Here is a 21900-nt window from a genome sequence, read left to right as displayed (position 1 = left end):
CCAATAATTCAGCAAACCATCCAGCCTTGACAGCTCTTCTTGAGGAGTATAGAGATTTGTTTGAAGTACCTACTTCATTGCCTCCTAAGAGAGCAGTGGATCACCCCATTGATTTGGAGCCCAATTCAAAGACAATCAATAAGCCACCTTACAGATTATCAAAGTGTGAATGAGAGGAAGTAGCCAAGCAAATCAAATAACTTCTTGAAATAGGATTCATTGAACCAAGTTCTTCACCTTACACATCCCCAGTCATGTTAGTCAAAAAGAAAGATGGATCTTTCAGAATGTGCATTGACTACAGGGATCTCAATAAGATCATAGTGAAGAACAAGTATCCTATACCCAGGAATGATGATTTGCTTGATGAGCTTAAGGGGGGTCGATTCTTTACGAAGATTGATTTGAGGTCAGGGTATCATCAGATTCGCATGCGAGAGGGTGATGAAGTCAAGACTGCTTTCAGGACTGATCGTGGGCTCTATCATTGCTTAGTGATGCCATTTGGGCTTACAAATGCTCCAGCTACCTTTCAAAGCTTGATGAATAAGATTTTACAACCTTTCCTCTTTTAGTTTGTCTTGGTGTTCTTTGACGACATCTTGATCTAGAACAAGACTTTACAGGATCACTTGGCACATATGAGGAGGGTTTTTGATGTATTGAGACATCATAGGCTTTTCGCTAAGGAGAAGAAGTGTTCTTTCATGCAGACTGAAGTGGAATACTTGGGACATATTGTCAGTGAAAAGGAAATACAAGCTGATCCCAAGAAGGTGCAATGCATAAGAGATTGGCCAACGCCTACTACTACTACCTCTCTTAGAGGATTCCTTGGTTTATCTTCATTCTATCGCCGATTTATTAAGCATTATGTGGCAATTGCAGCTTCTTTGACTGACAGGTTGAAGAAGGAGGCTTTCTTTTGGGATGCTCTTGCAGATAGCAGCTTCAACCAGTTAAAGGAACTCCTTACCTCTGCTCCTATCTTAGTATGCCCGGACTTCTCCAAAGAGTTTACTATACAATGTGATGCTAGTGGCCATGGCATTGGGGCTGTTTTGCTTCAGGAGCATGGAGTAATTGCATTTGAGAGTCGTAAGCTTACAGATAAAGAAATGGCCATGAATGTTTATGACCAGGAGATGTTGGCTATCTTGGATGCAATCAAGAAGTGGCACCATTACTTATATGGCAGCCGATTGAGAGTACATAGTGATCATAGGGTACTTAAGTATTTTCTTACTCAGTCCAATCTTATTCCAAAGCAACGTCGTTGGGTAGCTACATTACAGAATTATGATTTTGACATCACTCATACAAGGGCCAAAGATAACATAGTGGTTGATTCTCTTTCTCGTATGAGGGCCTGCAAAGTTTCAGCTATGACAGAATTACATAATGACTGGATTGAAGAATTACAGGAGGCTTATCTTTTAGATGAGGAATTCAGCCAAATATTTCAGAAATTACAGCAAGGTCTTATGGAAGAAAACTCGCATTACCAGCTTAAAAATGGTCTTATTTGGTGGAAAGGCAAGATTGTTATTCTCTCTACTTCTTCTTTTAAGCGGAAAATTATGGAGGAGTTACATTCTTCGCCTCTAGTTGGACATTTAGGAGTTTTCAAGACCTATGACAGGATCAGTAAAAGCTTTTATTGGAAGGGACTGTGGAAAGATGTCAAGGACTTTGCTATGAAGTGTATGCCTTGTCAGCAAAATAAGGACAGCACCCATAAGCCAGGAGGTTTGTTACAGCCATTGCCTATTCCTACGGGTAAATGGACTCATATTACTATGGATTTCATTACTGGCTTACCTACTACCAAGAAGGGATGGAATAGTATTTATGTGGTGGTAGATAGACTCACCAAGGCAGCCCATTTTATTCCAACCAAGTTTCAGTTTACTACTTCTCAAGTGGCCAACCAGTTTATGGAGCATATATTTAGACTACATGGATTACTGCAGGTGATTGTCCATGATAGAGACTCAAAGTTTATGAGTAACTTTTGGCAGGTGGTATTTACATCTATGGGCACTAAATTGGCTCCATCTACGGCTTATCATCCTCAAACTGATGGACAGAGAGAGAGAGTTAATATATGGTTGGAGACTTATCTTCGCCATTTTTGCTATGATGTCCAAACCTCATGGGATTCTTGGCTACACTTGGCTGAGTTTGTTTATAACAATTCCACTCATGCGAGCATAGGTGTTTCACCCTTTGAGGCTTTGTATGGTTACAAGGTGCCCTTACCCACAGTCATCTTTAATGAAAAGATCAATCCTCATGGGAAGGAAGAGTTGGAAAGAATGCAGACCCTTCTTCAGCAATGTAAGGTGAATCTAAGGAAGGCTCAAGATCAAATGAAGATGTATGCTGATGAGAAGAGGAGGCCCTTAGAGTTCCAAGAAGGAGAGCTGGTTTTGTTGAAGGTGCCCAAATCCAAGTACTCTACGTTAAAAGATAAATCTAGTAATAAGCTTGCCCACAGGTTTTATGGCCCTTACCGGATCCTTAAGCGAATTGGAGATTTGGCATACAAAGTAGAGCTTTCCTCTTCTACAAAGATTCATAATGTCTTCCATGTTAGTCAGCTCAAGCCCTATTATAGTGATCCAGTGAATATAATTGATGAGCTACCACCTATTGATGAAGACGGTCTTATTCAGTATGTCCCAGAGGCTGTTATAGGTCAGCATGAAAAGAAGCTTCGATCACGTTCTATTGTGGAATATTTGATCAAATGGAGAGGTTTACCACCTGAAGAAGCTTCTTGGAGACCTGATTCTATATTGGATGAGTATCCATACTTGAGGGATACATTGGTGGCTGAAGCCTATTGCTTATGGAGCTAGTAATGATACATAATGGTTCAGGACAGCACGCTGTTTTAGAACAGTTTTTATTGTGCCTAATTTTCAGAGTTAAGCTGTCTACATAGGCTTAAAGTACTCTTCAAGAGCTTCGTTTTGATATATGGTACGTCCCATTTGGACACTTCTACTAGAAGTTATGGCAGATTTGGTCCAGCAGGGTCTGTTTACTCAGCAAGCTATCTACTTTGTTTCGGGATTATTTGTTGAAAACTTTATGGCTCCATATGCTTTTGAAGTATTCCAAATCATGTATATAGCTAGGGCTTACTTCCGTTCTTCAATTTTAGCTCATGTAGTTAGTCATACTTCATTCATTTCCCATTTCTAAAGCTATGAAAACAGAGTAGTACTATGTTCTATCCATCTTTTTCTAGATGTTTGTAGGTTTGTTTTTTATAACAAAAACTTTTGGGAAGGGATGGATTGTAAGAAGCTAGGAATAACAAATTAGTGTAAATAACATTGATATTATGCCATGTCACACTGACATTGGTATAAAAGGAGAGGAGATGTAAATTTTCACATCTTTTTGACACATTAATACAATTACAGTCTTTCTCTCCCATCTTGCTCACAGCTTCTATGGCTTCCCCTTCTTTCCCGTCTTTCTCTCTCTAAATCTAGTCTTTCTCTCTCTTCTGCAGTCTTCTCTCTTCTCTTTCTTTCTCCCTAGTTCTCTCTTTGACATTTAACCATGTTGTTTAGTAAAAACATTGTTTTCTGATGGGGTGCTAGTTAGAAGAAATATTTTGATACTCCGAAAAACTTTTGACCCATGCACCTATACTTTAATTGCCAGATGTTTATCATGCTTTCTATTTAGTAATGATTGATGCATACTTCAAGCACATCAATGCATTTTTAATATAAAACAATCACTCTATTTCCTACAAAAGCTAAAAACTTAAACCCTCTAAACAAACTTATAGTACTTTTGATAAGGAACTATTAGCTATTGTGTATGCTTTAGATATCTTGAAGTATTTTCTTATGTGATCTGAAGATCTTATCAAAATAGACCAACAATCCATCAAACATTTTATGAAGTAATCATTTATCTCTAACCACCATATCAAATGGGCCTCCTTCATTCAAATCTTTTACCCAATGATTCGATACAAATCTAGTCATGCTAATGTGGTGTTCAAAAATTTCAAAATACTAACATCATTGTTCTATGGACTATGCATGGGTATAATGCATAGGGTTGGACATGATAGATATCGCCATCCTTTTTTCTTCTTCTCCTTGGTCCCCCTTATGAATAGTGGGTATCAAGCAATGCACAAAAGAAAGAGGAAAGATGACCTAGTATATTCTATTGGTGTGCACATGTGCACATATGGTGTGCACTAGTGCATGTGTACACATACATTGTGCATTATGCACTGTACATTGTACATTGTGTATTATGCATTATGCAATGTGCACGAAAGTGTGTTCATAGACAACTAAAATTTTTATTGTGCCTCAAAATTTAATGACCTTATCACTCTTCCCTTTGAGGGCATGGCAAGATGTTTTCTCCTCTCTCATTGAGATGGCTATGAGAGTGTGCTTGAGCATGTGATCAAGCTTGTATCAACACTATCTATTTGAATATATGACTATTTGAAATGTCTTTGAGATAGAGTATGAGCACATACTCAAGCTTGTATCAAATCTCTTTTTATGGGGGAGGACCTTGGCAATATAGATTCCTAGTTCCTACTTTATCTTTGAGATGCCTTTGAGACAAAGCTTAAGCATGTGTGCAAGCTTGTATCAATCATCTCATTTTGCTAAGACTTTTGAGAGAACTTTGGCAAAGCACATGAGCATCCTCTCTTTCTTTGGAGGAAAAGGGGGGTTGGGGGGAGGAAAGAAAACTTTGAGAGATAGTGGTACAAAGCTTGAGTATGTGCTCAAGCCTATGGAGACGCCCTTAAGTTTGATGTGTCGTTGAGATCTCTTTGTGATAGAAATTGACCACGTGCTCAAGACCATATCAACCCTCTCTCTACAATGTAGGAGCTTGGCAATATTATTTCCACTCTATCTTTGAGTATGACGTGGTAGTTTCTCCTCTCTCATTGAGATGGCTATGAGGTGGAGCTTGTATCAACATTGTCTTTCTTATATGAATTACTAATATGTTTTTGAGAGAGAGCTTGAGCATGTGCTCAAGCTTGTATCAACCCTTCCTTTCTTTTGTGGGAGCTTTGTAAGATAGATTCCTAGTTTCTCTAGAGGTTGAGCATATGTTTATTTAAGCTTGTATCAACCTTGTTTGTTTGATATGACTTTGAGGCGTCTTTATGATAGAGCATCAATCCTCTCTTTTTCTATGTGAATTTTTTAGTATTATCAAAGAAATATGTGTGTTACTATACCTTTTAGGAATGTTGCAATGATTGAAATGCATTCATCACCCTATATGAGACATAGAGGAATTTAGTCTACTATAGTTGCATGTAAATAATATTTTTACATGCTTGCAATGAAGCATGATATTACAAAATTTGTATTTGAATACATTGTGTGTTAGTACATTAAACATGATCTCAGAAATTCATATGGATTACTTATATCTTTACTTATAACCAATTGACTATGGGAACAAATCTCTACAGATTTTATTATTGGTCTCCCTACATTGTCCACACATCATGACACGATATGGACTATAATGGATAGATTTAAGAAACAAGCTTACATACTCCCTTGTATAAAAAGACATTGACTACACTACAAGTTGCTAAACATTTTATCAACACTATCTTTCCTGAACATGAATTTCTAAAAGTAATACCTTCTAATTGTGATGGTAGATTTTGTAATCACTTTTGGGTAGCATTGTTTAAAAATCCAGGTTTAAAGATTGATTTGACCTCAACTTTCCATTGTCAAGGCAAAGGCTAGATTGAAGCAATAAATACTACTATCATTAACCTTCTTAGATCCTACACAATTGATCTACCAAACAATGTCAACCCTATCCTCTAGTTTGCTTATAACAATACCCCACACTCTACTACTAATACAACATCATTTGAAGTTGTTTATGGAAAGAATGACCACTGTAGCTAATGATGTTCCAATTGTTAATGATTTAGCTAGTGATCATAAGAAAATCCTAAAATAAGTGATTGAAAAGATTAAACAATCATGCTTGAGATATGCAACTCAAGCAAACAAGAAATGCAAATCTATTATTAAAGAAAATGATTTAGTTTGGTTATGTACTGAAACGAGGAGGTTGAAATCCATTGAAAGGCATTTAAAAATTAAATTGACTCCAAGATATTATGGGCCATTCCATATTATTAATAAAATAAATGATAATACATTTAGATCATGTATTTCTCCTCGTTGGTAGATTCATAATTCTTTTCATATTTAGTGCACAAATCGGATGTTGGATGCGTACGCAGCAAGCGCTGGAAGGTCCCCAAGAACAAAAAAACTCTACTTAAGCTCAAAAAGCAAGAAGGAAGATTTGCACAACATGAGGCAAAAAGACAAATTGGGTACAATCTCCCCCCATGCCTTGTGTGAGCGCTTCACAAGACATGTATTTATAAATTTATTCATCTCAAAGCTTAAAAATAGCCGAATTTTACAATTAACATGCTTTAGCTTTTGTGTTTGCTTTGGTCCAAATAAAGAATAAAGCGGTTGGGCAGTCCAAAAGTCGGGTTGTGCCCAAATACAAAGTCCCATAATGAAATATTTAAACAGTGCGTCCATGTCCATACAAAATAATAAATATTTGTCAAGTGCTTCAATAAATAAGTGCACCTAAATAAATATTAGTGCCATGCCTTTAATGATAAGACGCGTGGCCATAAAAAATGATAATTTTTTCTAGGTAATTTGAATGCATGCTATCGCTCAATGCTTCCCAACGCCACTGTTGCCTGCTCTACACATTAATTGGAGCATTCATAATTGTTAGAAAATAATAAAATTAAACTGACAAAAGTGAATACCTAGCAGTCTTCAGCTACAAAATAAATAAATAGGTTGGAACTCTATCCTAACCTTAATTTAATACGAGTGCACTCTAAACTCATAAACGTCCATTAATTTAAATATGTATTTCGTGGAATCACCTGCTATGGAATCACCCATGTGCACATTAAATTAACATGACGCTCGAAAAGGACAGGCGTCCACGTCGACTTCTCGCACAAGGAATCCACCTTGTGCACTATAGTTTTACAGAATCCACTGCAAAACCTCACGAAATCCATAATGGAATAAAAAACTCACGGAATCCACCGTGGTCTCATGAAATCCACTGTGGAATATACCTCCTAGCATCATATCCCTGGGGTGGGATAGCAATTGTCCTCAATTGCTATTAGCTCAATGTGGAGCGAGCAGTAAGGGGTGAGCACTTAGATCGCATGTGTGCATCCATTGGGCCTCTTCAACACGATGATTTTTAAACTTAACCAAATATCTAGAGTATCTACGACCAGTTCTAGTGGTCATAAAGTCAGCGTGTAGAATAGTTTCAGGTTCAAGGATTTCAGTTTCTTCTTCTAACAAAGGAGGTTTTTCATAGACAGGATGAATAGATAATTGGCCTCTAAAAGGTTGTAACAAATTGATATGAAAAGTATTGTGGATTTTCCAGTGTTGGGATAGTTCTAATTTAAATGCATTGTCATTGATTTTGTGAATGATCTTGAAAGATCCATAAAATCTAGGGGCTAACTTAACAACAGGGTGTTTCTCAACACTTTGTAATCTTCTCTTTTGAATGTGTAACCAAACATAATCATCAACTTTGAAACTCATGGCTTTTCTTTTCTTGTTAGCTTGTTTAGTGTATGATTGTTGGGCTTTCGCAATCATGTCTTTGACTTCAGCAAAAATAGTAGCATGCTCAGCAGCTTTAACTTTGTTTGACAATGATGTAATAGGTGTAGGCAATCTATGTCCATAAATGATTTCAAAAGGTGCTTTCTGTGTAGCTGTGTGTGGTGTATTATTGTATGCAAACTGAAGTAAATGCAAATGTGTATCCCATGTTTGTGGTTTTGAAATTGTGTATGCACGTAAAAGATCTAATATTGTACTGTTAGTAGCTTCTATTTGCCCATTAATTTCAGGATGAAATGCAGATGAGAAATCAATCTTTGTACCTAAATTAGCAAACAAAGTAGTCTAAAAATTATTGCAAAATCTAGAATCACGATTTGAAATAATAACTTTTGGTAAACCATGGTTAGTGAAAATAGTTCTAAAAATCAATTGAGCAGCTTGAGATGTAGTTAATGTTTTCTTGCATGGAATGAAATATGCTTGTTTGCTAAATCGATATACAATAGTCCAAATCGTATCATGATTAGCTTGGAAACTGGTTATAAAATCCATTGAAATATGTTCCCATGGTCATTCAGGAATTGGTAAAGGCATTAACAAACCATATTGCTTAGCATGGTATCGCTTAACTCTTTGACAAATTAAATACTCATATACAAAGTTAGAAATATCAGATTCCATTTGTGGCCAGTAAAAATTTTCAACCAATGTATGTAAAGTATAAATAATACCTCTATGGCCTTGATATGGGGAACAATGAATTTTGTGCAACACAAATGATCTAAATGGAATAGTTACACACAACCTTTTCTCATAAAACATAAATCCATCAGAATAAGACAATGAATCTATTGGAATCCAGTTATTAGGAACTAATTTATTCCAATTAAGTTGAAAAATGGGGTCTTGGTCATAGGTATCTTTGATAGGGATATGAGAATCAAAAGATATAATGGAGATATTATGGATACTTGGTATTCTACTTAAGGCATCGGAAACAACATTCTCTTTTTCAGGTTGATATTAGATAAGTGGACGAAAACTTTGAATAAAAGTAGCCCATTTAATATGACAGTTAGAGATTTGTGGTTAACTAAGGAGATGTTTGATACTTTGTTGGTCAGTTTTGATCATGAATTCAGATCCCATTAAATAGTGTTTGCATTGACGTAAAGCTTATACTACAGCTAATAATTCCTTATCATAGGTAGAATACTTGAGTTCAGAGGGTTTAAGTTTGCAACTAGAATAGGCTATGGGATGTGAATCTTGCATAAGGACAGCTCCTATTCCAAATCCGCTAGCATCAGTGACTACTAGGAAGAATGGTCTATTAAAATTAGGTAATCGCAAAATAAGGGCATGGGTTAAAGTATGTTTCAGTAAATCAAAAGACTTTTGCTGATTATCAGACCAATGATATACAATATCTTTCTTTAACAAATTTATCAAAGGCAATGCAAGCAATGAAAAATTTCTCACAATTTTTTTGTAAAAGCTAGTAAGACCTAAGAAAGAATGTAATTCATGTACATTTCTAGAAATCCTCAAATTCAAAATTGCTTCTATCTTTTCAAGATAAACTTTAATACTATCAAAAGAAACAATATGTCCTAAATATTTAATGTGGGTTGGAAAAAATTCACTCTTTTCAGGGTTAGTATATAATTGATTCTCTTTCAATAAATTGAAAACCAAAGATAAATGTTCATAATGCTTGTTCTCATTCTTACTAAAAACCAATATGTCATCAAAGAAAACAATTACACAATGCTGATGCTTCAAAAATATGCGATTCATTATATGACTGGTGCATTAATTCATAATGACCAAATTGAGTTCTAAATGTAGTTTTGAAAATGTCAGGTGTATCCAATCATACTTGATGATATCCAAATTTGAGATCTATCTTGCTAAATATTGTGGCCCCTTGTAATTTATCCATGAGGTCGTCTACCCTAGGGATGGGATATCTATTCTTGACAGTGATGCTGTTTAGGGCACGATAATCAATGCATATCCTATCCTATAGGTATTATTTTTCTTCTTGACTAACAGGACAGGTGCACCAAAAGGAGAACTACTGGGCCTAATGAGTCCTTGTGTTAACAATTCTTCAACTTGTGCTTGGATTTCTTTTTGTTCAATTTGATTGTGTCTATAAGGTGCTTTACATGGTGGTTGAGAACCTGGGATTAAGTCTATTTTATGATCTTTAGGATGTGTAGGTGGTAATCCAGGTGGTAAATCAGCCGCAAAACAATCTTTAAATTGTGAAAGAAATTGTGCGTGTCTAGGATGTATCTAATTTTCCTTAGCTTCAATTTCGTTCACCCCTACTAAGTATGATTTGCTACCTTTTCTTAATGCATGTTTAGCATGTGTGCAACTAAGCAATGGAAAATTATCTAAAGTGTGTATACCATGTAATGTGATTTGTTTTTTGTTAGAATGAATTTTCATTGAATGTGTGGAATAATCTATATCAGGATTGTATTTATGACGCCAAGGCATTCCTAAAATAATGTCACTAGATTGCAAAGGCACAACCAAGAAATTTCTGTGCTCAACATAATCGCCAATTTTAATTTTTAAATCATGAAGTTCTTGTGTACCATTGTATCTAGTGCCTAAGAATGCAACTTTTATGCAATAATGAGTTGGAAGAGTATGTAAATTCAATTCTTTAACCAATTTTGTAGAAATAAAATCATGTGTGCTCCCATCATCATGCAAAAGAATCTTTTCTTTACCATGCACAATACATTTTACCGTTAATAATGAATGAGGTTTTGGCATACCTGGTAAAGTATCTGAGTAGTACCGATATCGTCATCGTCTTCCGTGAAGTTTGGCATTTCTTCATGGTCTTCGTCTTTAGTCGCTCCCAAGTAGTTGATGTGAATAGTTGGCTTTTTGGATTGACAATTCACCGCTAGATGTCCAGGTTGGTGACACTTGTGGCAGACTATAGGCTTGGCTTTGGAAACATTATTGGTAATGGCTGGGAGTTTAGATATGTTGGGATTTGGTTGGAAAGATGGCTTAGAATTTGAATTTGTGTTTGATGTGGTAAAGCAAGGGGTCGTGTCCATGATTTATAGAAAGAAGAAGGAACAAAGTGATTTTGATTGAATCTTTGAAAATTAGAATTGAATTGCTTTGTATCGAAGTTACCGTTAGTTGGAAATTGTTGTGGTCACTTCTCTCGTCCACGAATTTTTTCTTCAGCATCATGGGCCAAATAAATTGCATCCTCCAAAGTCGTTGGCTTGAACATGTTCACCTCCGCATAGAAGTGACTAAGCAGACCAGACATAAACTTGCACTTGTGGGTCGCCTCAAGTACATCTTCAAGCATTTGAAGTTGAAATAAGGCGTTCCAGAAATGCTCAGTGTATTGCGAAATAGACTCACGACCTCTTTGTAGAAGATGCCACTATTTGATTGCTTTTTCATGGAATTAAGGTGGAAGAAAATTCTGCAAATTTTTTTTTGAAAAGCCTCCCAAGTAGTAGGACAATCAATACTTTTGTGGATAACAATCCACCATAACGATGCTCTATCCACTAAATGGTTAGTGACACACTTGAGTTTGTCTTTTTCAACATACTGTTCTTCATGGAAATAATCATCAAACTAGCTGATAAAAGCATGAACAAAATTTTCATCACATAGCCCTTATCTTGGCTTCTTTCTTGATAGATTGTGCTTCGAGTGTCGCATTGATCGTACGTCGTATAACATCTTCGGGTTGCAGTCCATCTTGATCAACAGTAGATTGTTGAAGAGTACCTAGTTGAGCTTATAAAGTTTGACGTCCTCTTCGTTCCTCTTGAAGCTGCATTATAATTAAGTCCAATTTTTGCTCCATCGTTGGTTTCGATAAATCACATTCGGCCATAAAATCTTCCATATTTTGATCAGGATATCCTACAAAATTTCAAACAACCTCACACACTCGAAATCTAGTTAGAGGGACGAGCGTTGCTCAAGGTTGGGTTTACAAGGCTTGCTTTAAAAAAAGAAGGCTTTTTGAGATCTTTCTTCTTTTTACGGGTACGGAAATTGATGAAGGTCTTCTTCAAGTGGGAAATAGACTGTGCATATCAGTTTGCTTGTTGGAAACTGTCTCTGTCAGAGTATATGTATGAACAGGGGCTTGTTGAAGCTTGAAGGCTGGTTTGAGAATATGGCAATAAGAACAACTGCTATATATGAGATTATTAATGAAACTTCTAAGCTTTAATAAAGCTTAGTCTTAAGCTTTTTCATAAAAAGCTTATACAAATCGTCAATCATGTAGGATGAGAGGACATTGACACTAGATTCGATGGTAGTTAGTACGTTTAAAATTAACATTCGACAGTAGTTAGTACGTCTTACAAAAGAACTCTACTTAAGCTCAAAAAGCAAGAAGGAAGATTTGCACGACATGAGGCAAAAAGACAAATTGGGTACAATCTCCCCCCATGCCTTGTGTGAGCACTTCACAAGGCATGTATTTATAAATTTATTTCTCTCAAAGCTCAAAGATAGCCCAATTTTACAATTAGCATGCTTTAGCTTTTGTGTTTGCTTTTGTCCAAATAAAGAATAAAGCGGTTGGGTGGCCCAAAAGTCGGGCTATGTCCAAATACAATGTCCCATAATGAAATATTTAAACAGTGCGTCCATGTGCATACAAAATATTTGTCAAGCACTTCAATAAATAAGTGTGCCTAAATAAATATTAGTTCTATGCCTATAATGATAAGATGTGCACCCATTAAAAATGATAATTTCTTCTAGGTAATTTGAATACACGCTATTGCCCAGTGCTTCCCAATGCCACCAATGCCTGCTCTACACATCAACTGAAGCATTCACAATTGTTAGAAAATAATAAAATTAAATTGACAAAAGTGAATACCTAGCAGTCTTCAGCTACAAAATAAATAAATAGGTTAGAACTTTGTCCTAACCTTAATTTAATACGAGTGCACTCTAAACTCATAAACATCTATGAATTTAAATATGTATTTCACGGAATCACCCGCTATGGAATCACCCACGTGCACATCAAATTAACATAACACCCGAAGAGGACAGGGGTCCCCGTCAACTTCTCACATAAGGAATTCACATTGTGTATGAGCCTCAGCAAATAAATATAGTTTTACGGAATCCACTGCAAAACCTTACGGAATCCACCATGGTCTCATAGAATCCACCATGGAATATGCCTACTGGCATCAATATTAGCTTGTTGAATGTTTTTAAGAAAACCCCCTACTAACTTCAATTATAGATTAGCCTCTATTGTTAGAGAAAGATATAGAAACTTTGATAGCAAAAGTATTATTGATTATGATTAGACTATAACTAGAATCGAAAATCAATATTAGTGAAATATAAAAACCATTTCTTAAAGGAATCTCAGTAAATTGAAAAATCAACATTGACTCTAGCTTATGATTATCTAATAAATGCCTACCACACATAGCCACATCAATGTCCAATGAGCACAAATCTATCGCATGAGATAGTGTCCCGTGAAAACCCATGGCTACCCTATTTTCATAGGGGATACATAGATGCGATGCATTGAGGTAGTACATATGTGTTTTTGATTTCCTTGTTGATATAGTGCAAATTCACCACTAATATGTGGCTAGCCACTTGTGTTGTTTTGTTTGTTTTATCAATTGAGAATAGTTTCTTTTCAACTCCCAGGCAATGTTATACAAATTACTATAGAACTAATATGATTTTATATTTATTTATTTTAATAGGCAAAGGCAAATAAAGAATTTAGGAGAAAAGCAAGGCACTTTCATGCAAAGAATGTAAGAGCCCAAAAAGGGAATACTATCCAATGAATTTTTGGTATAAAAGCTTAATAAAACTCCATGAATGCATGCACAAAGGAGGTACTCATTGTGCATGGGGAAAGATTATATCTATGTTGTGTCGTGCATGTTTTCTCTATTTTTCTTAGCTCTCTTGTAATTTGTGTTCTCTTGAATGTTCAATTAATCCATCTATTTTATGGTGAAGGACCTAAACATTATGTTGGAGGGTTGTATAACAAAGCTATGCTAGGGGTTGTTTTATCATTATATTTATTGCAAGTTATATAAATTTTGAAACAATCTTAACCATTTACCGTGAGACAAGACAATTTACCTATGTCTTATTATTTCAATACATTCATCCATAAAAATATTTAAAAGTAGTTGTACAAAAAGGTTATGTTAAAAAATGTCTTATCAACATATTGTTTGCAAGTCATACATTTTTTGAAGTAAATTTAAACTTAAAATAAAATTGGATCATTCAACATGTAAAACCATCTAAACTATCAATCCTTGAACTTATAAAGGAAATTGAAATATAGATGCTTGCATTCAAAGTGCCTATAATTTTGGAGCTCATTTGGACAGACAAATTTTCCATTCCTAACAAATAGTGACCACTCCCAATAGGCCAAAAAAAAAAGTGATATTCAAAACTAAAGAAAACTTTCAAATCATTCCAACAATGTGTAGACTTTAAAAAAATCCATGTGAAATAATGCATTTTTTGTGCAAGCAAAGAAAGAGAATGCTTGGTCCATCCTTTTTGAGAGAACTCTCGAAATTTCTAAAACATTTTCAAGTTTAGAATGGAAGCCGTTGAACCTAGCCACACATCGATATTGTTGATTCTTGAAAGTAAAATTTCTAGAATGTTGTTAAGTTTAAAATCGAGGTCTTTGAACCTAGCCATTGATAATGCTAATTCTTGAAAGTTGCGGGCACTACCTAGAGGAGGTGATGGCATACCATCGTAAGTGCATCAAATACTTGATAATGGGAGATAGTATGTCATCCTCACTTCTTTCACATATTTAATGGGGTAATAAGCCAATATTCAATACTTCCAAGATCCCACTTGTTTTTTTCAACGTATGCTTTGTCATGTGTAGGGACACTTCTCACAGCTACAAGAAAGCAAAATTTGAACCCCTTTACCCTAGCTTTCCCTACTTAAAAGATAAGCTTGCCACGTTCTAGAACCCACTTGAAAGGACACGATGGTCATGTTATGTTTGTAATCCATTTTCTTTTTTATTTATGTGTCATCTCCCTATCTTTATCACGATCCTACTCATAGGTCAATTTGGAAGATAAGAATTGAAACATGAGCTGAAAGACACATTGATCCATTGTTTTTTAAGCACACTTAAAGAATTTGGCTTTAAATTTATACGTGGCTCAACAAAATAGATGTTTTGGTTGTCATTTGACATGCTCTTGAGGCCTATGTCAGATATGTTTGTTGGCCCAACCTTGCAAGTACACTATCTTTACAATATTTTTCACTTACTAGAAACTACATAGTCTTTTGAGCTAGCCAAACAAGAGCCAATATATTGGCTATGGTTGTGCCATATGTAGCGAGACAAAAAAAAAAAGAATAAAGACTCTAATGCAAACAAGTAATATGTTCCTTTAAAAAAGTGGAAGTAATAAGTAATTGGTAAAGATAAATAAGAAAAGGCATCGAATGAAAAAAGAGGTGCACAAGAGACAAAGTAGGATCTCTATGTAAGAGCATTACATCTTAGAACTTACAAGTAAGAGTAAAGATTGTAACCATTCTATTTGAACCTTAGGCTTCAAAATCATGTATAGAATCTAGAAGAAGTGTTATAGAGTTTATGTATTTTAAATTCTTGAGGGCACATATGTTATTTTCTCTCATTATGGCCATTGGAACTTTTTTACGTTAGAGTGCCAACAACATGAGCCGGTCTATTGAATTGCATATGTGATTTCCACCAAGTAGACAAGTGACATCCACAAGCAAGTCAAGTAATGGAGGATCCCATTGTGAAACGTGATAGGGGAGGAGAGGTATGTTACAAATAAATAAATAAATAAATAAATATATGTCTACAAAGGGCCAAATCAGCCCGTGAGACCAAAGTGTTACATTTGAAAAGTCACGGAATTTTCCAATCCCAAAATAGTTGTCATCTAATGCTATGATTATCTAAATGGAAGGTAAATAGTGAAAAATACATGACTGATAAGTGCAAAATGGTGTCTAGGCCAAATACAATGTGGAATTTCTTAGGAAGCACTCTCATATCAAGATATCTCTCATGGATCTATCTAGCATAGAGAGGTTGTAGGTGACGGTGTAGTATCCTTTGTATCTACGATTGATGCCTCCTTTGAGAGAGAGAGAGAGAGAGAGAGAGAGAGAGAGAGAGAGAGAGAGAGAGAGAGAGAGAGAGAGAGAGAGAGAGAGAGAGAGAGAGAGAGAGAGAGAGAGAGAGAGAGAGAGAGAGAGAGAGAGAGAGAGAGAGAGAGAGAGAGAGAGAGAGAGAACGAACTACTAGATGACACTTTGGCTACAAATGGAATATCTCCATTTGAGGGGATACTCCATTGATTTCTCAAAGTCCCATGACCTTCGATATTAAGTTCAAAGGTACTCATCACATGTTAAGTAGATGTCCATAATTCACGAAGGTCAATTTGACCTATGCTTGCACATCTATAAGTTCTAGTAGATGTTCTTTTTAAAACCACATAAATGAGAGCATAGATAGCACATATTTCATAATCTAACAAGTTTCTTGGTTTATGTGGCAAGTACAATATTTGATAACATTCAAGCAAACCTATGGCTAACATATTTCGTGTTTAACACATCTTTTGTGTTGTTTGGTGTGATGCTTTCATGCTAAAGTTGTGATTTCTTAATAGTTTTGTTTAAACACAAGTTACAACTACTTGAGCTCAAAAATATGTAAATTTCATTAGCTTTTAATGATTAAAAATACAAATTCCCAAATTGTTGGTATCATGAAGATTAGGTATGTTTGTAAATGGCGTGCAAGTTTGTGGAAGTGAAGCAAGGTAGAAACATGGTGATGTAATCAAAAGAGCCTTCCAAGGTAAGGGTGAGATGATGTTTACAAGCTTAGTACATGGGAGATCCAACCATGGACAATAGTATCTAAAGCCCAATTTGAGCATAATGAGAATCTTAAGCATGGATCCACACACACTTATATATGTATGTTTGTGTGTGTGTGTGTGTGTGTGTGTGTGTGTGTGTGTGCGTACACACACACACTTCTATGTATAAATATTTAGGTGCATGATTATATGAACATGCATATACATACACACATGTGCATGCCCACACATTTGCTCTATGCATTAGTTTTGTGTGTCCATATGCATGCGTGTAGTTGATATATACCAATATGTGAGAGGAAAGAACATTTTTGATAATAGTAGTTCCTTTTGTACACAATACAACATATATATAATTACAAATGAGTATTGAAAAATGTGAAAGAAAGATATATTATCAATAGAAAATGATTTACACCACCCACATGGATATAACAATAGTTCACTTATTCCTCATTTAAATCTCTTAAGGAGCCTAGCAAAAATTGTATACATGGGTGACTTATTCCTAATAACTTGGAAAACCCTAGAAACATCCTCAAGCATCATAGGATACATGTCAAGCATGGGTGACTTATTCCTAATAACTTGGAAACCCTAGAGACATCCTCAAGCATCATAGGATACATGTCAAAAGTAGAGTTCCTATAATAACTTTTCCTTCCCAACATTAGATCAGCCCCCCCAAAAGCCCAAATGCACTTCAGAACAACATCAAAGGCTCTACAAACATCCATAACCTTCTTTGATTTAAGACTTTAGCTTCCCAACCTTAACTAATATCACTTGCTTCTAAGAGATGGAGTGATGTACCTTGATCTTCTTCATATCCCATCACAACCACTTTCATAAGGGTACAATAACATGATAGTTTTAAAAGAGGTGTTTTGTACTCTCCTTTCCGTGGTGACAAAAGGGCAAAGTGGCGGCATTGGCATCAATTTGGAGAGCTTGTCCTTCAAGGGAACTTATGCATCAAAACTTGCCAAATAAAGAAATTAAGTTGAAATAGGGGGTTGCATCCCATACTCCCTTGATTCTTTTTTTCCAAGTTGGAATAGGTCCAAAACCATCCCAAAACTTCCAATATCTAGCATCTTTATCCACCCATGCTTGCGTGGGGGCCAAGAAATCTTGTCTTACATGCCATAGGGTCATATTCTTGACCTGCTGATGTAGGAAATCACTCGAGACATTAGTTTCATTAATTATCATTGGAGTGCACCAATGATCAACTTACTCCATACATTTGAATTTTGCCAATCATGCTTCTTAGTAGAGAGTTCATCCTTAGCTCCTAAATATTCTTTTAAATGCAAATCAAGCCAAGTTGGATCCACACATCTATTGAATAGTGGATGCATTTGCCATATAGAGATGCTCAAGAGCACGCAAAAAGCACTTAGACAAAGCAAGAGTTTGCAACGAAATTATTACTTTTCTAAGGGAGAAGTAGCTTTTCCTACCCTTGCATTCTAGCAGGCATTAGCATTCCTTCCATGTAGTAATGAAGGCTTGCACCACCTTTGAGCCTCAATCTTATATTTACCTTTAGGATAGAGAAGGATATCCTTTGACTCTATTTGTTCCCAATTGTTAGTTGGAAGTCTAACTTTGATAATACAAAATCACATTAATGATGGTCCATATTTGATTGTGTTCTATCCACTTAAGCAGCCCAAAATATAGCCTCATGCATTTGTTCCTAGTTGCTTGGAGTCCTACTCTGCCATTATCATCGGTGGCAATAATTTGTGATTGGCTAATGGCATGCCAAAAGTGAGTTCCCTTGTACATTTGCACAAAGTTGTGAATTGAGTCCTCCAAGCTCGTCCAACATTGATTGTTGAAGGAGAAAATAGTGGTAACATAAACAATGAGAGAAGACAAATCTAGAGGGACAATAAATCTACATGCTACAGTTAGAGGGATATAAACCCAGTTCCCTAGTTTTCGATGAATCTTGTTTTCAAGCAAATCAAACCTCTACGAAGACTAAATTAGAGGGACAATAAGTCTACATGCTAAAGTTAGAGGGATATAAACCTAGTTCCCTCTCGTTCCATGAATCTTATTTTCAAGCAAATCAAACCTCCATGAAGACTAAACCAGAGAGACAATAACTCTATGTGCTAAAGTTAGAGGGATATAAACCTAGTTCCCTCTCTTTCCATGAATCTTATTTTCAAGCAAATCAAGCCTCCAAGACACCAACACCAATAGATCAATTGAGGTATTTGAAAACTTCCTGTGTTTAAATATGCTTGTCTAGGAACTTGTTAACCTTTCGAGGGTAGGAATTCTAGTCAATAATTAATAACTTTGTTTTGTCCTTACCATTTTGGACCTAGATTGGGGTTGAAAATTCTAGTAAGAGATCAATGACCTTCTATATTCGTGCCTATAGAACTTTAATCATTTTATCTTGCTCTCTGGTTGTCAAGAGCTGCTTCCACTTGTTGTTGCAAGCCTTGAGGTTCTCCCTCACTCCTTCTAAAAGCACATAAAAAACCAATGGCTCCACGTACTCTAATGTGGACATCATGGTTGCATTGTAAAGCACTTGTGGGTGCCTTGCCTTGAGTGAGCACATAAGTCATGAAAAGATCAGTTAACCTCCCAGCCACCCAAGATAATAGCCTCTTTTAGCACCGCATCGGTATCTTTAGGCAAATCCATGGTAGATCCCAACTTTTAGTGAGCCGATTCACACTGATTACCTATCCTTTGACCCTACAGTCCATACACCCTTTGCCCTAATGTAGACTATCTCTTGACCCCTTAACCCCATCAACACCTTAGCATAGTAGTCCATTACCTACTACTAGTGCTATAATTGAGCTATCCTATGGATCATCCACACAGGATCCTCCTGACATTACTCCCTCATTTTGGAAGAATTTTCATCCTAGAAAAAAAAACTAGAAAATCTTTTCTTGATTAGTACTAGAATGTCCTCCCAAGTAGAACCTTCTTCAGGTCTATCTTTCCACTCAACAATTTTTTTTGAGCATGATCACATGTACAATACTCATGAAAATCCAAGATCCATCCCAGTTCACGAGGTTGAACTGATGGTTCAATAATTTCTACTAACACTCATTCGTCCACCAAACTATCATCATTACCAAGTTTCCTTTATAATTGGCTAACATGGAAGATTGGATGGACTCTATAGAGGAGGGTAGATCTAATTTTATGCAACTTCACCAACACATTTAAGGATCGTAAATGGGCCACAATATTATGGAGAACTTAGAAACTATTCTAGACTTCAAACTTCTTAAATGTTTTGGAGCATGTAAGTAGACCTTATCTCCCTTTTCAAACATGAGCATATGTCTATGTTTACATGCATATTTCTTATAATGGTCTTGAGCTTGTTTAGCATTCAAGTGTGCTACTTGTAGCATATCAAAGTGATCTTGAAGAAAGTCCTTGACATGTTGGATTTTCTCATTGGCTAAACCTTGTAGCCATGCGCTAGCACTATTGTAAGAAAACTCTAATATGGGTAGATAATATTCCCAAGTAGATTGTCTTTTGCTTACATATGCTTGTAGAATATTTTCAAGAACTTGGCTTACCTGCTTAGTTTGCCCATCCGTTTGAGGGTGATCTGCAATACTTAGATTAAGCATTGTATCTAATCTTTTGAATATAACTCTTCAAAAATGGCCTTTAATTTTTTATCACAATCACTTATGATATTGGCTAGCAATCCATATAGTTGATAAATATTCTCCACAAATATTTGGGCTAATTCAAGAGTTTTAATAGTAGTCTTTGTTGGAATGAATCTACACATTTGAGTCTATCTACTACTACCCAAATGGCATCATGACCACAAGTGGTAGTAGGAAGTCCTACAATAAAATCCACAGAGAGGCTTTCCCACTTACCATTAAGAATCTCTAAAGGATGTAAAATCCCACCTACTTTAGGAGCTCATCTTTCTTCACTTGACACTTTTGGCATTAAATAACATATTTCTCTATATCCTTATGCATTTTAGACCAATAAAGGGCATAGCTCTTTTGTATCCCAAGATGACGTGCTAGGACTATCATGACACTCATAAAGGATTTGGCACCACATGTCAAAGTCCAAGGGTACATGTATTCAACCTTTGATAAGCAAGTACCCATCATCAATGGTAAAGTTCTTCCAACAATTGAACTCATCACTAGTAAGAGAGGAGCCTTGTGTGGAATTCACATATTGTGCATGAGTTTGTGAGGGATCCCTTCATTTAACCACATTCCATACCTTTTCATAGGATTGATCATGCTTACATTTGCCTCATAGAATTTCTAATATATCATAGTTTAATATTGTAAATGAGAGAGTGTCAATCTGAAGCATTCTACTTCGAGCATAAGCTACAATGTTATATTGACACTTGCGATATCATATCATGCAGTCAAACTCTTGAAGAAATTCAGACCATCAAGCCTTTCTTCCCTTCAACTCTTTTTGGGTAGTAAACCATTTGATACTCTACTGATCAAATACTACCTTAAATAGAGCTCCGTACAAATAATGTCACCATTTTTCAAAAATCATAGACAATTGCGTAGAGCTCACGTTCATAAGTAGAATAGTTCTATTGAGTCTTATCTAGCTTTTTACTTTCAAAAGCCACAGGTTGACCCTCTTGGAGGAGGGCGGCTCCAATGAAGGTGAGACTAGGCATCAATTTCCACCACAAACAGTTTGTGTGGATCCACTATAGCTAAGATTAGAGTAGAAACAATAGCTAATTTAAGTTTATCAAAATTGTATTGTTATTCCTCACGCTAAGAGAAAGTGTAACCTTGATCTTTCAATAGATTTGTCATAGAAACAAGTATCTTAGCATAATCTTTGATAAATTCATGATAAAATCATGCCAAACCAAGGAATATTTATAACTCCTCTAAATTTGTAGGATGAGGCCATTGTAAGTATTGGGGGTAAAGGTGCCTCCGCCTAGCCACCCGTGTATTACTACACTGACTATACCTGCCACTAGACACTATAGGTGGCGGATGCCCATCACTGTTACTTTATTCTTTATTCTTTTAGTGACAGTTTGAATAAAGGAAGGACCGGTCACACATAGTGACTGTTGGAGTTCCCATTTGGTCTCTCTCTCTTTCTTGCTATTCCTCTCCCACCATAACTCTTCCAAGCAAGCTTCGATCCTTCTCTCCTTTCAACTAGTATCAAAGCATGGATTCATGACTACTCAAGCTTGATTT

Source organism: Lygodium microphyllum, chromosome 20 (assembly GCF_053477565.2).
Source record: "Lygodium microphyllum isolate KBCC chromosome 20, Lygodium_microphyllum_v1.1.10, whole genome shotgun sequence".
Taxonomy (NCBI): Eukaryota; Viridiplantae; Streptophyta; class Polypodiopsida; order Schizaeales; family Lygodiaceae; genus Lygodium; species Lygodium microphyllum.
The sequence above is the reverse complement of the archived record's forward strand: the minus strand, read 5'-3'. Positions refer to the sequence as shown.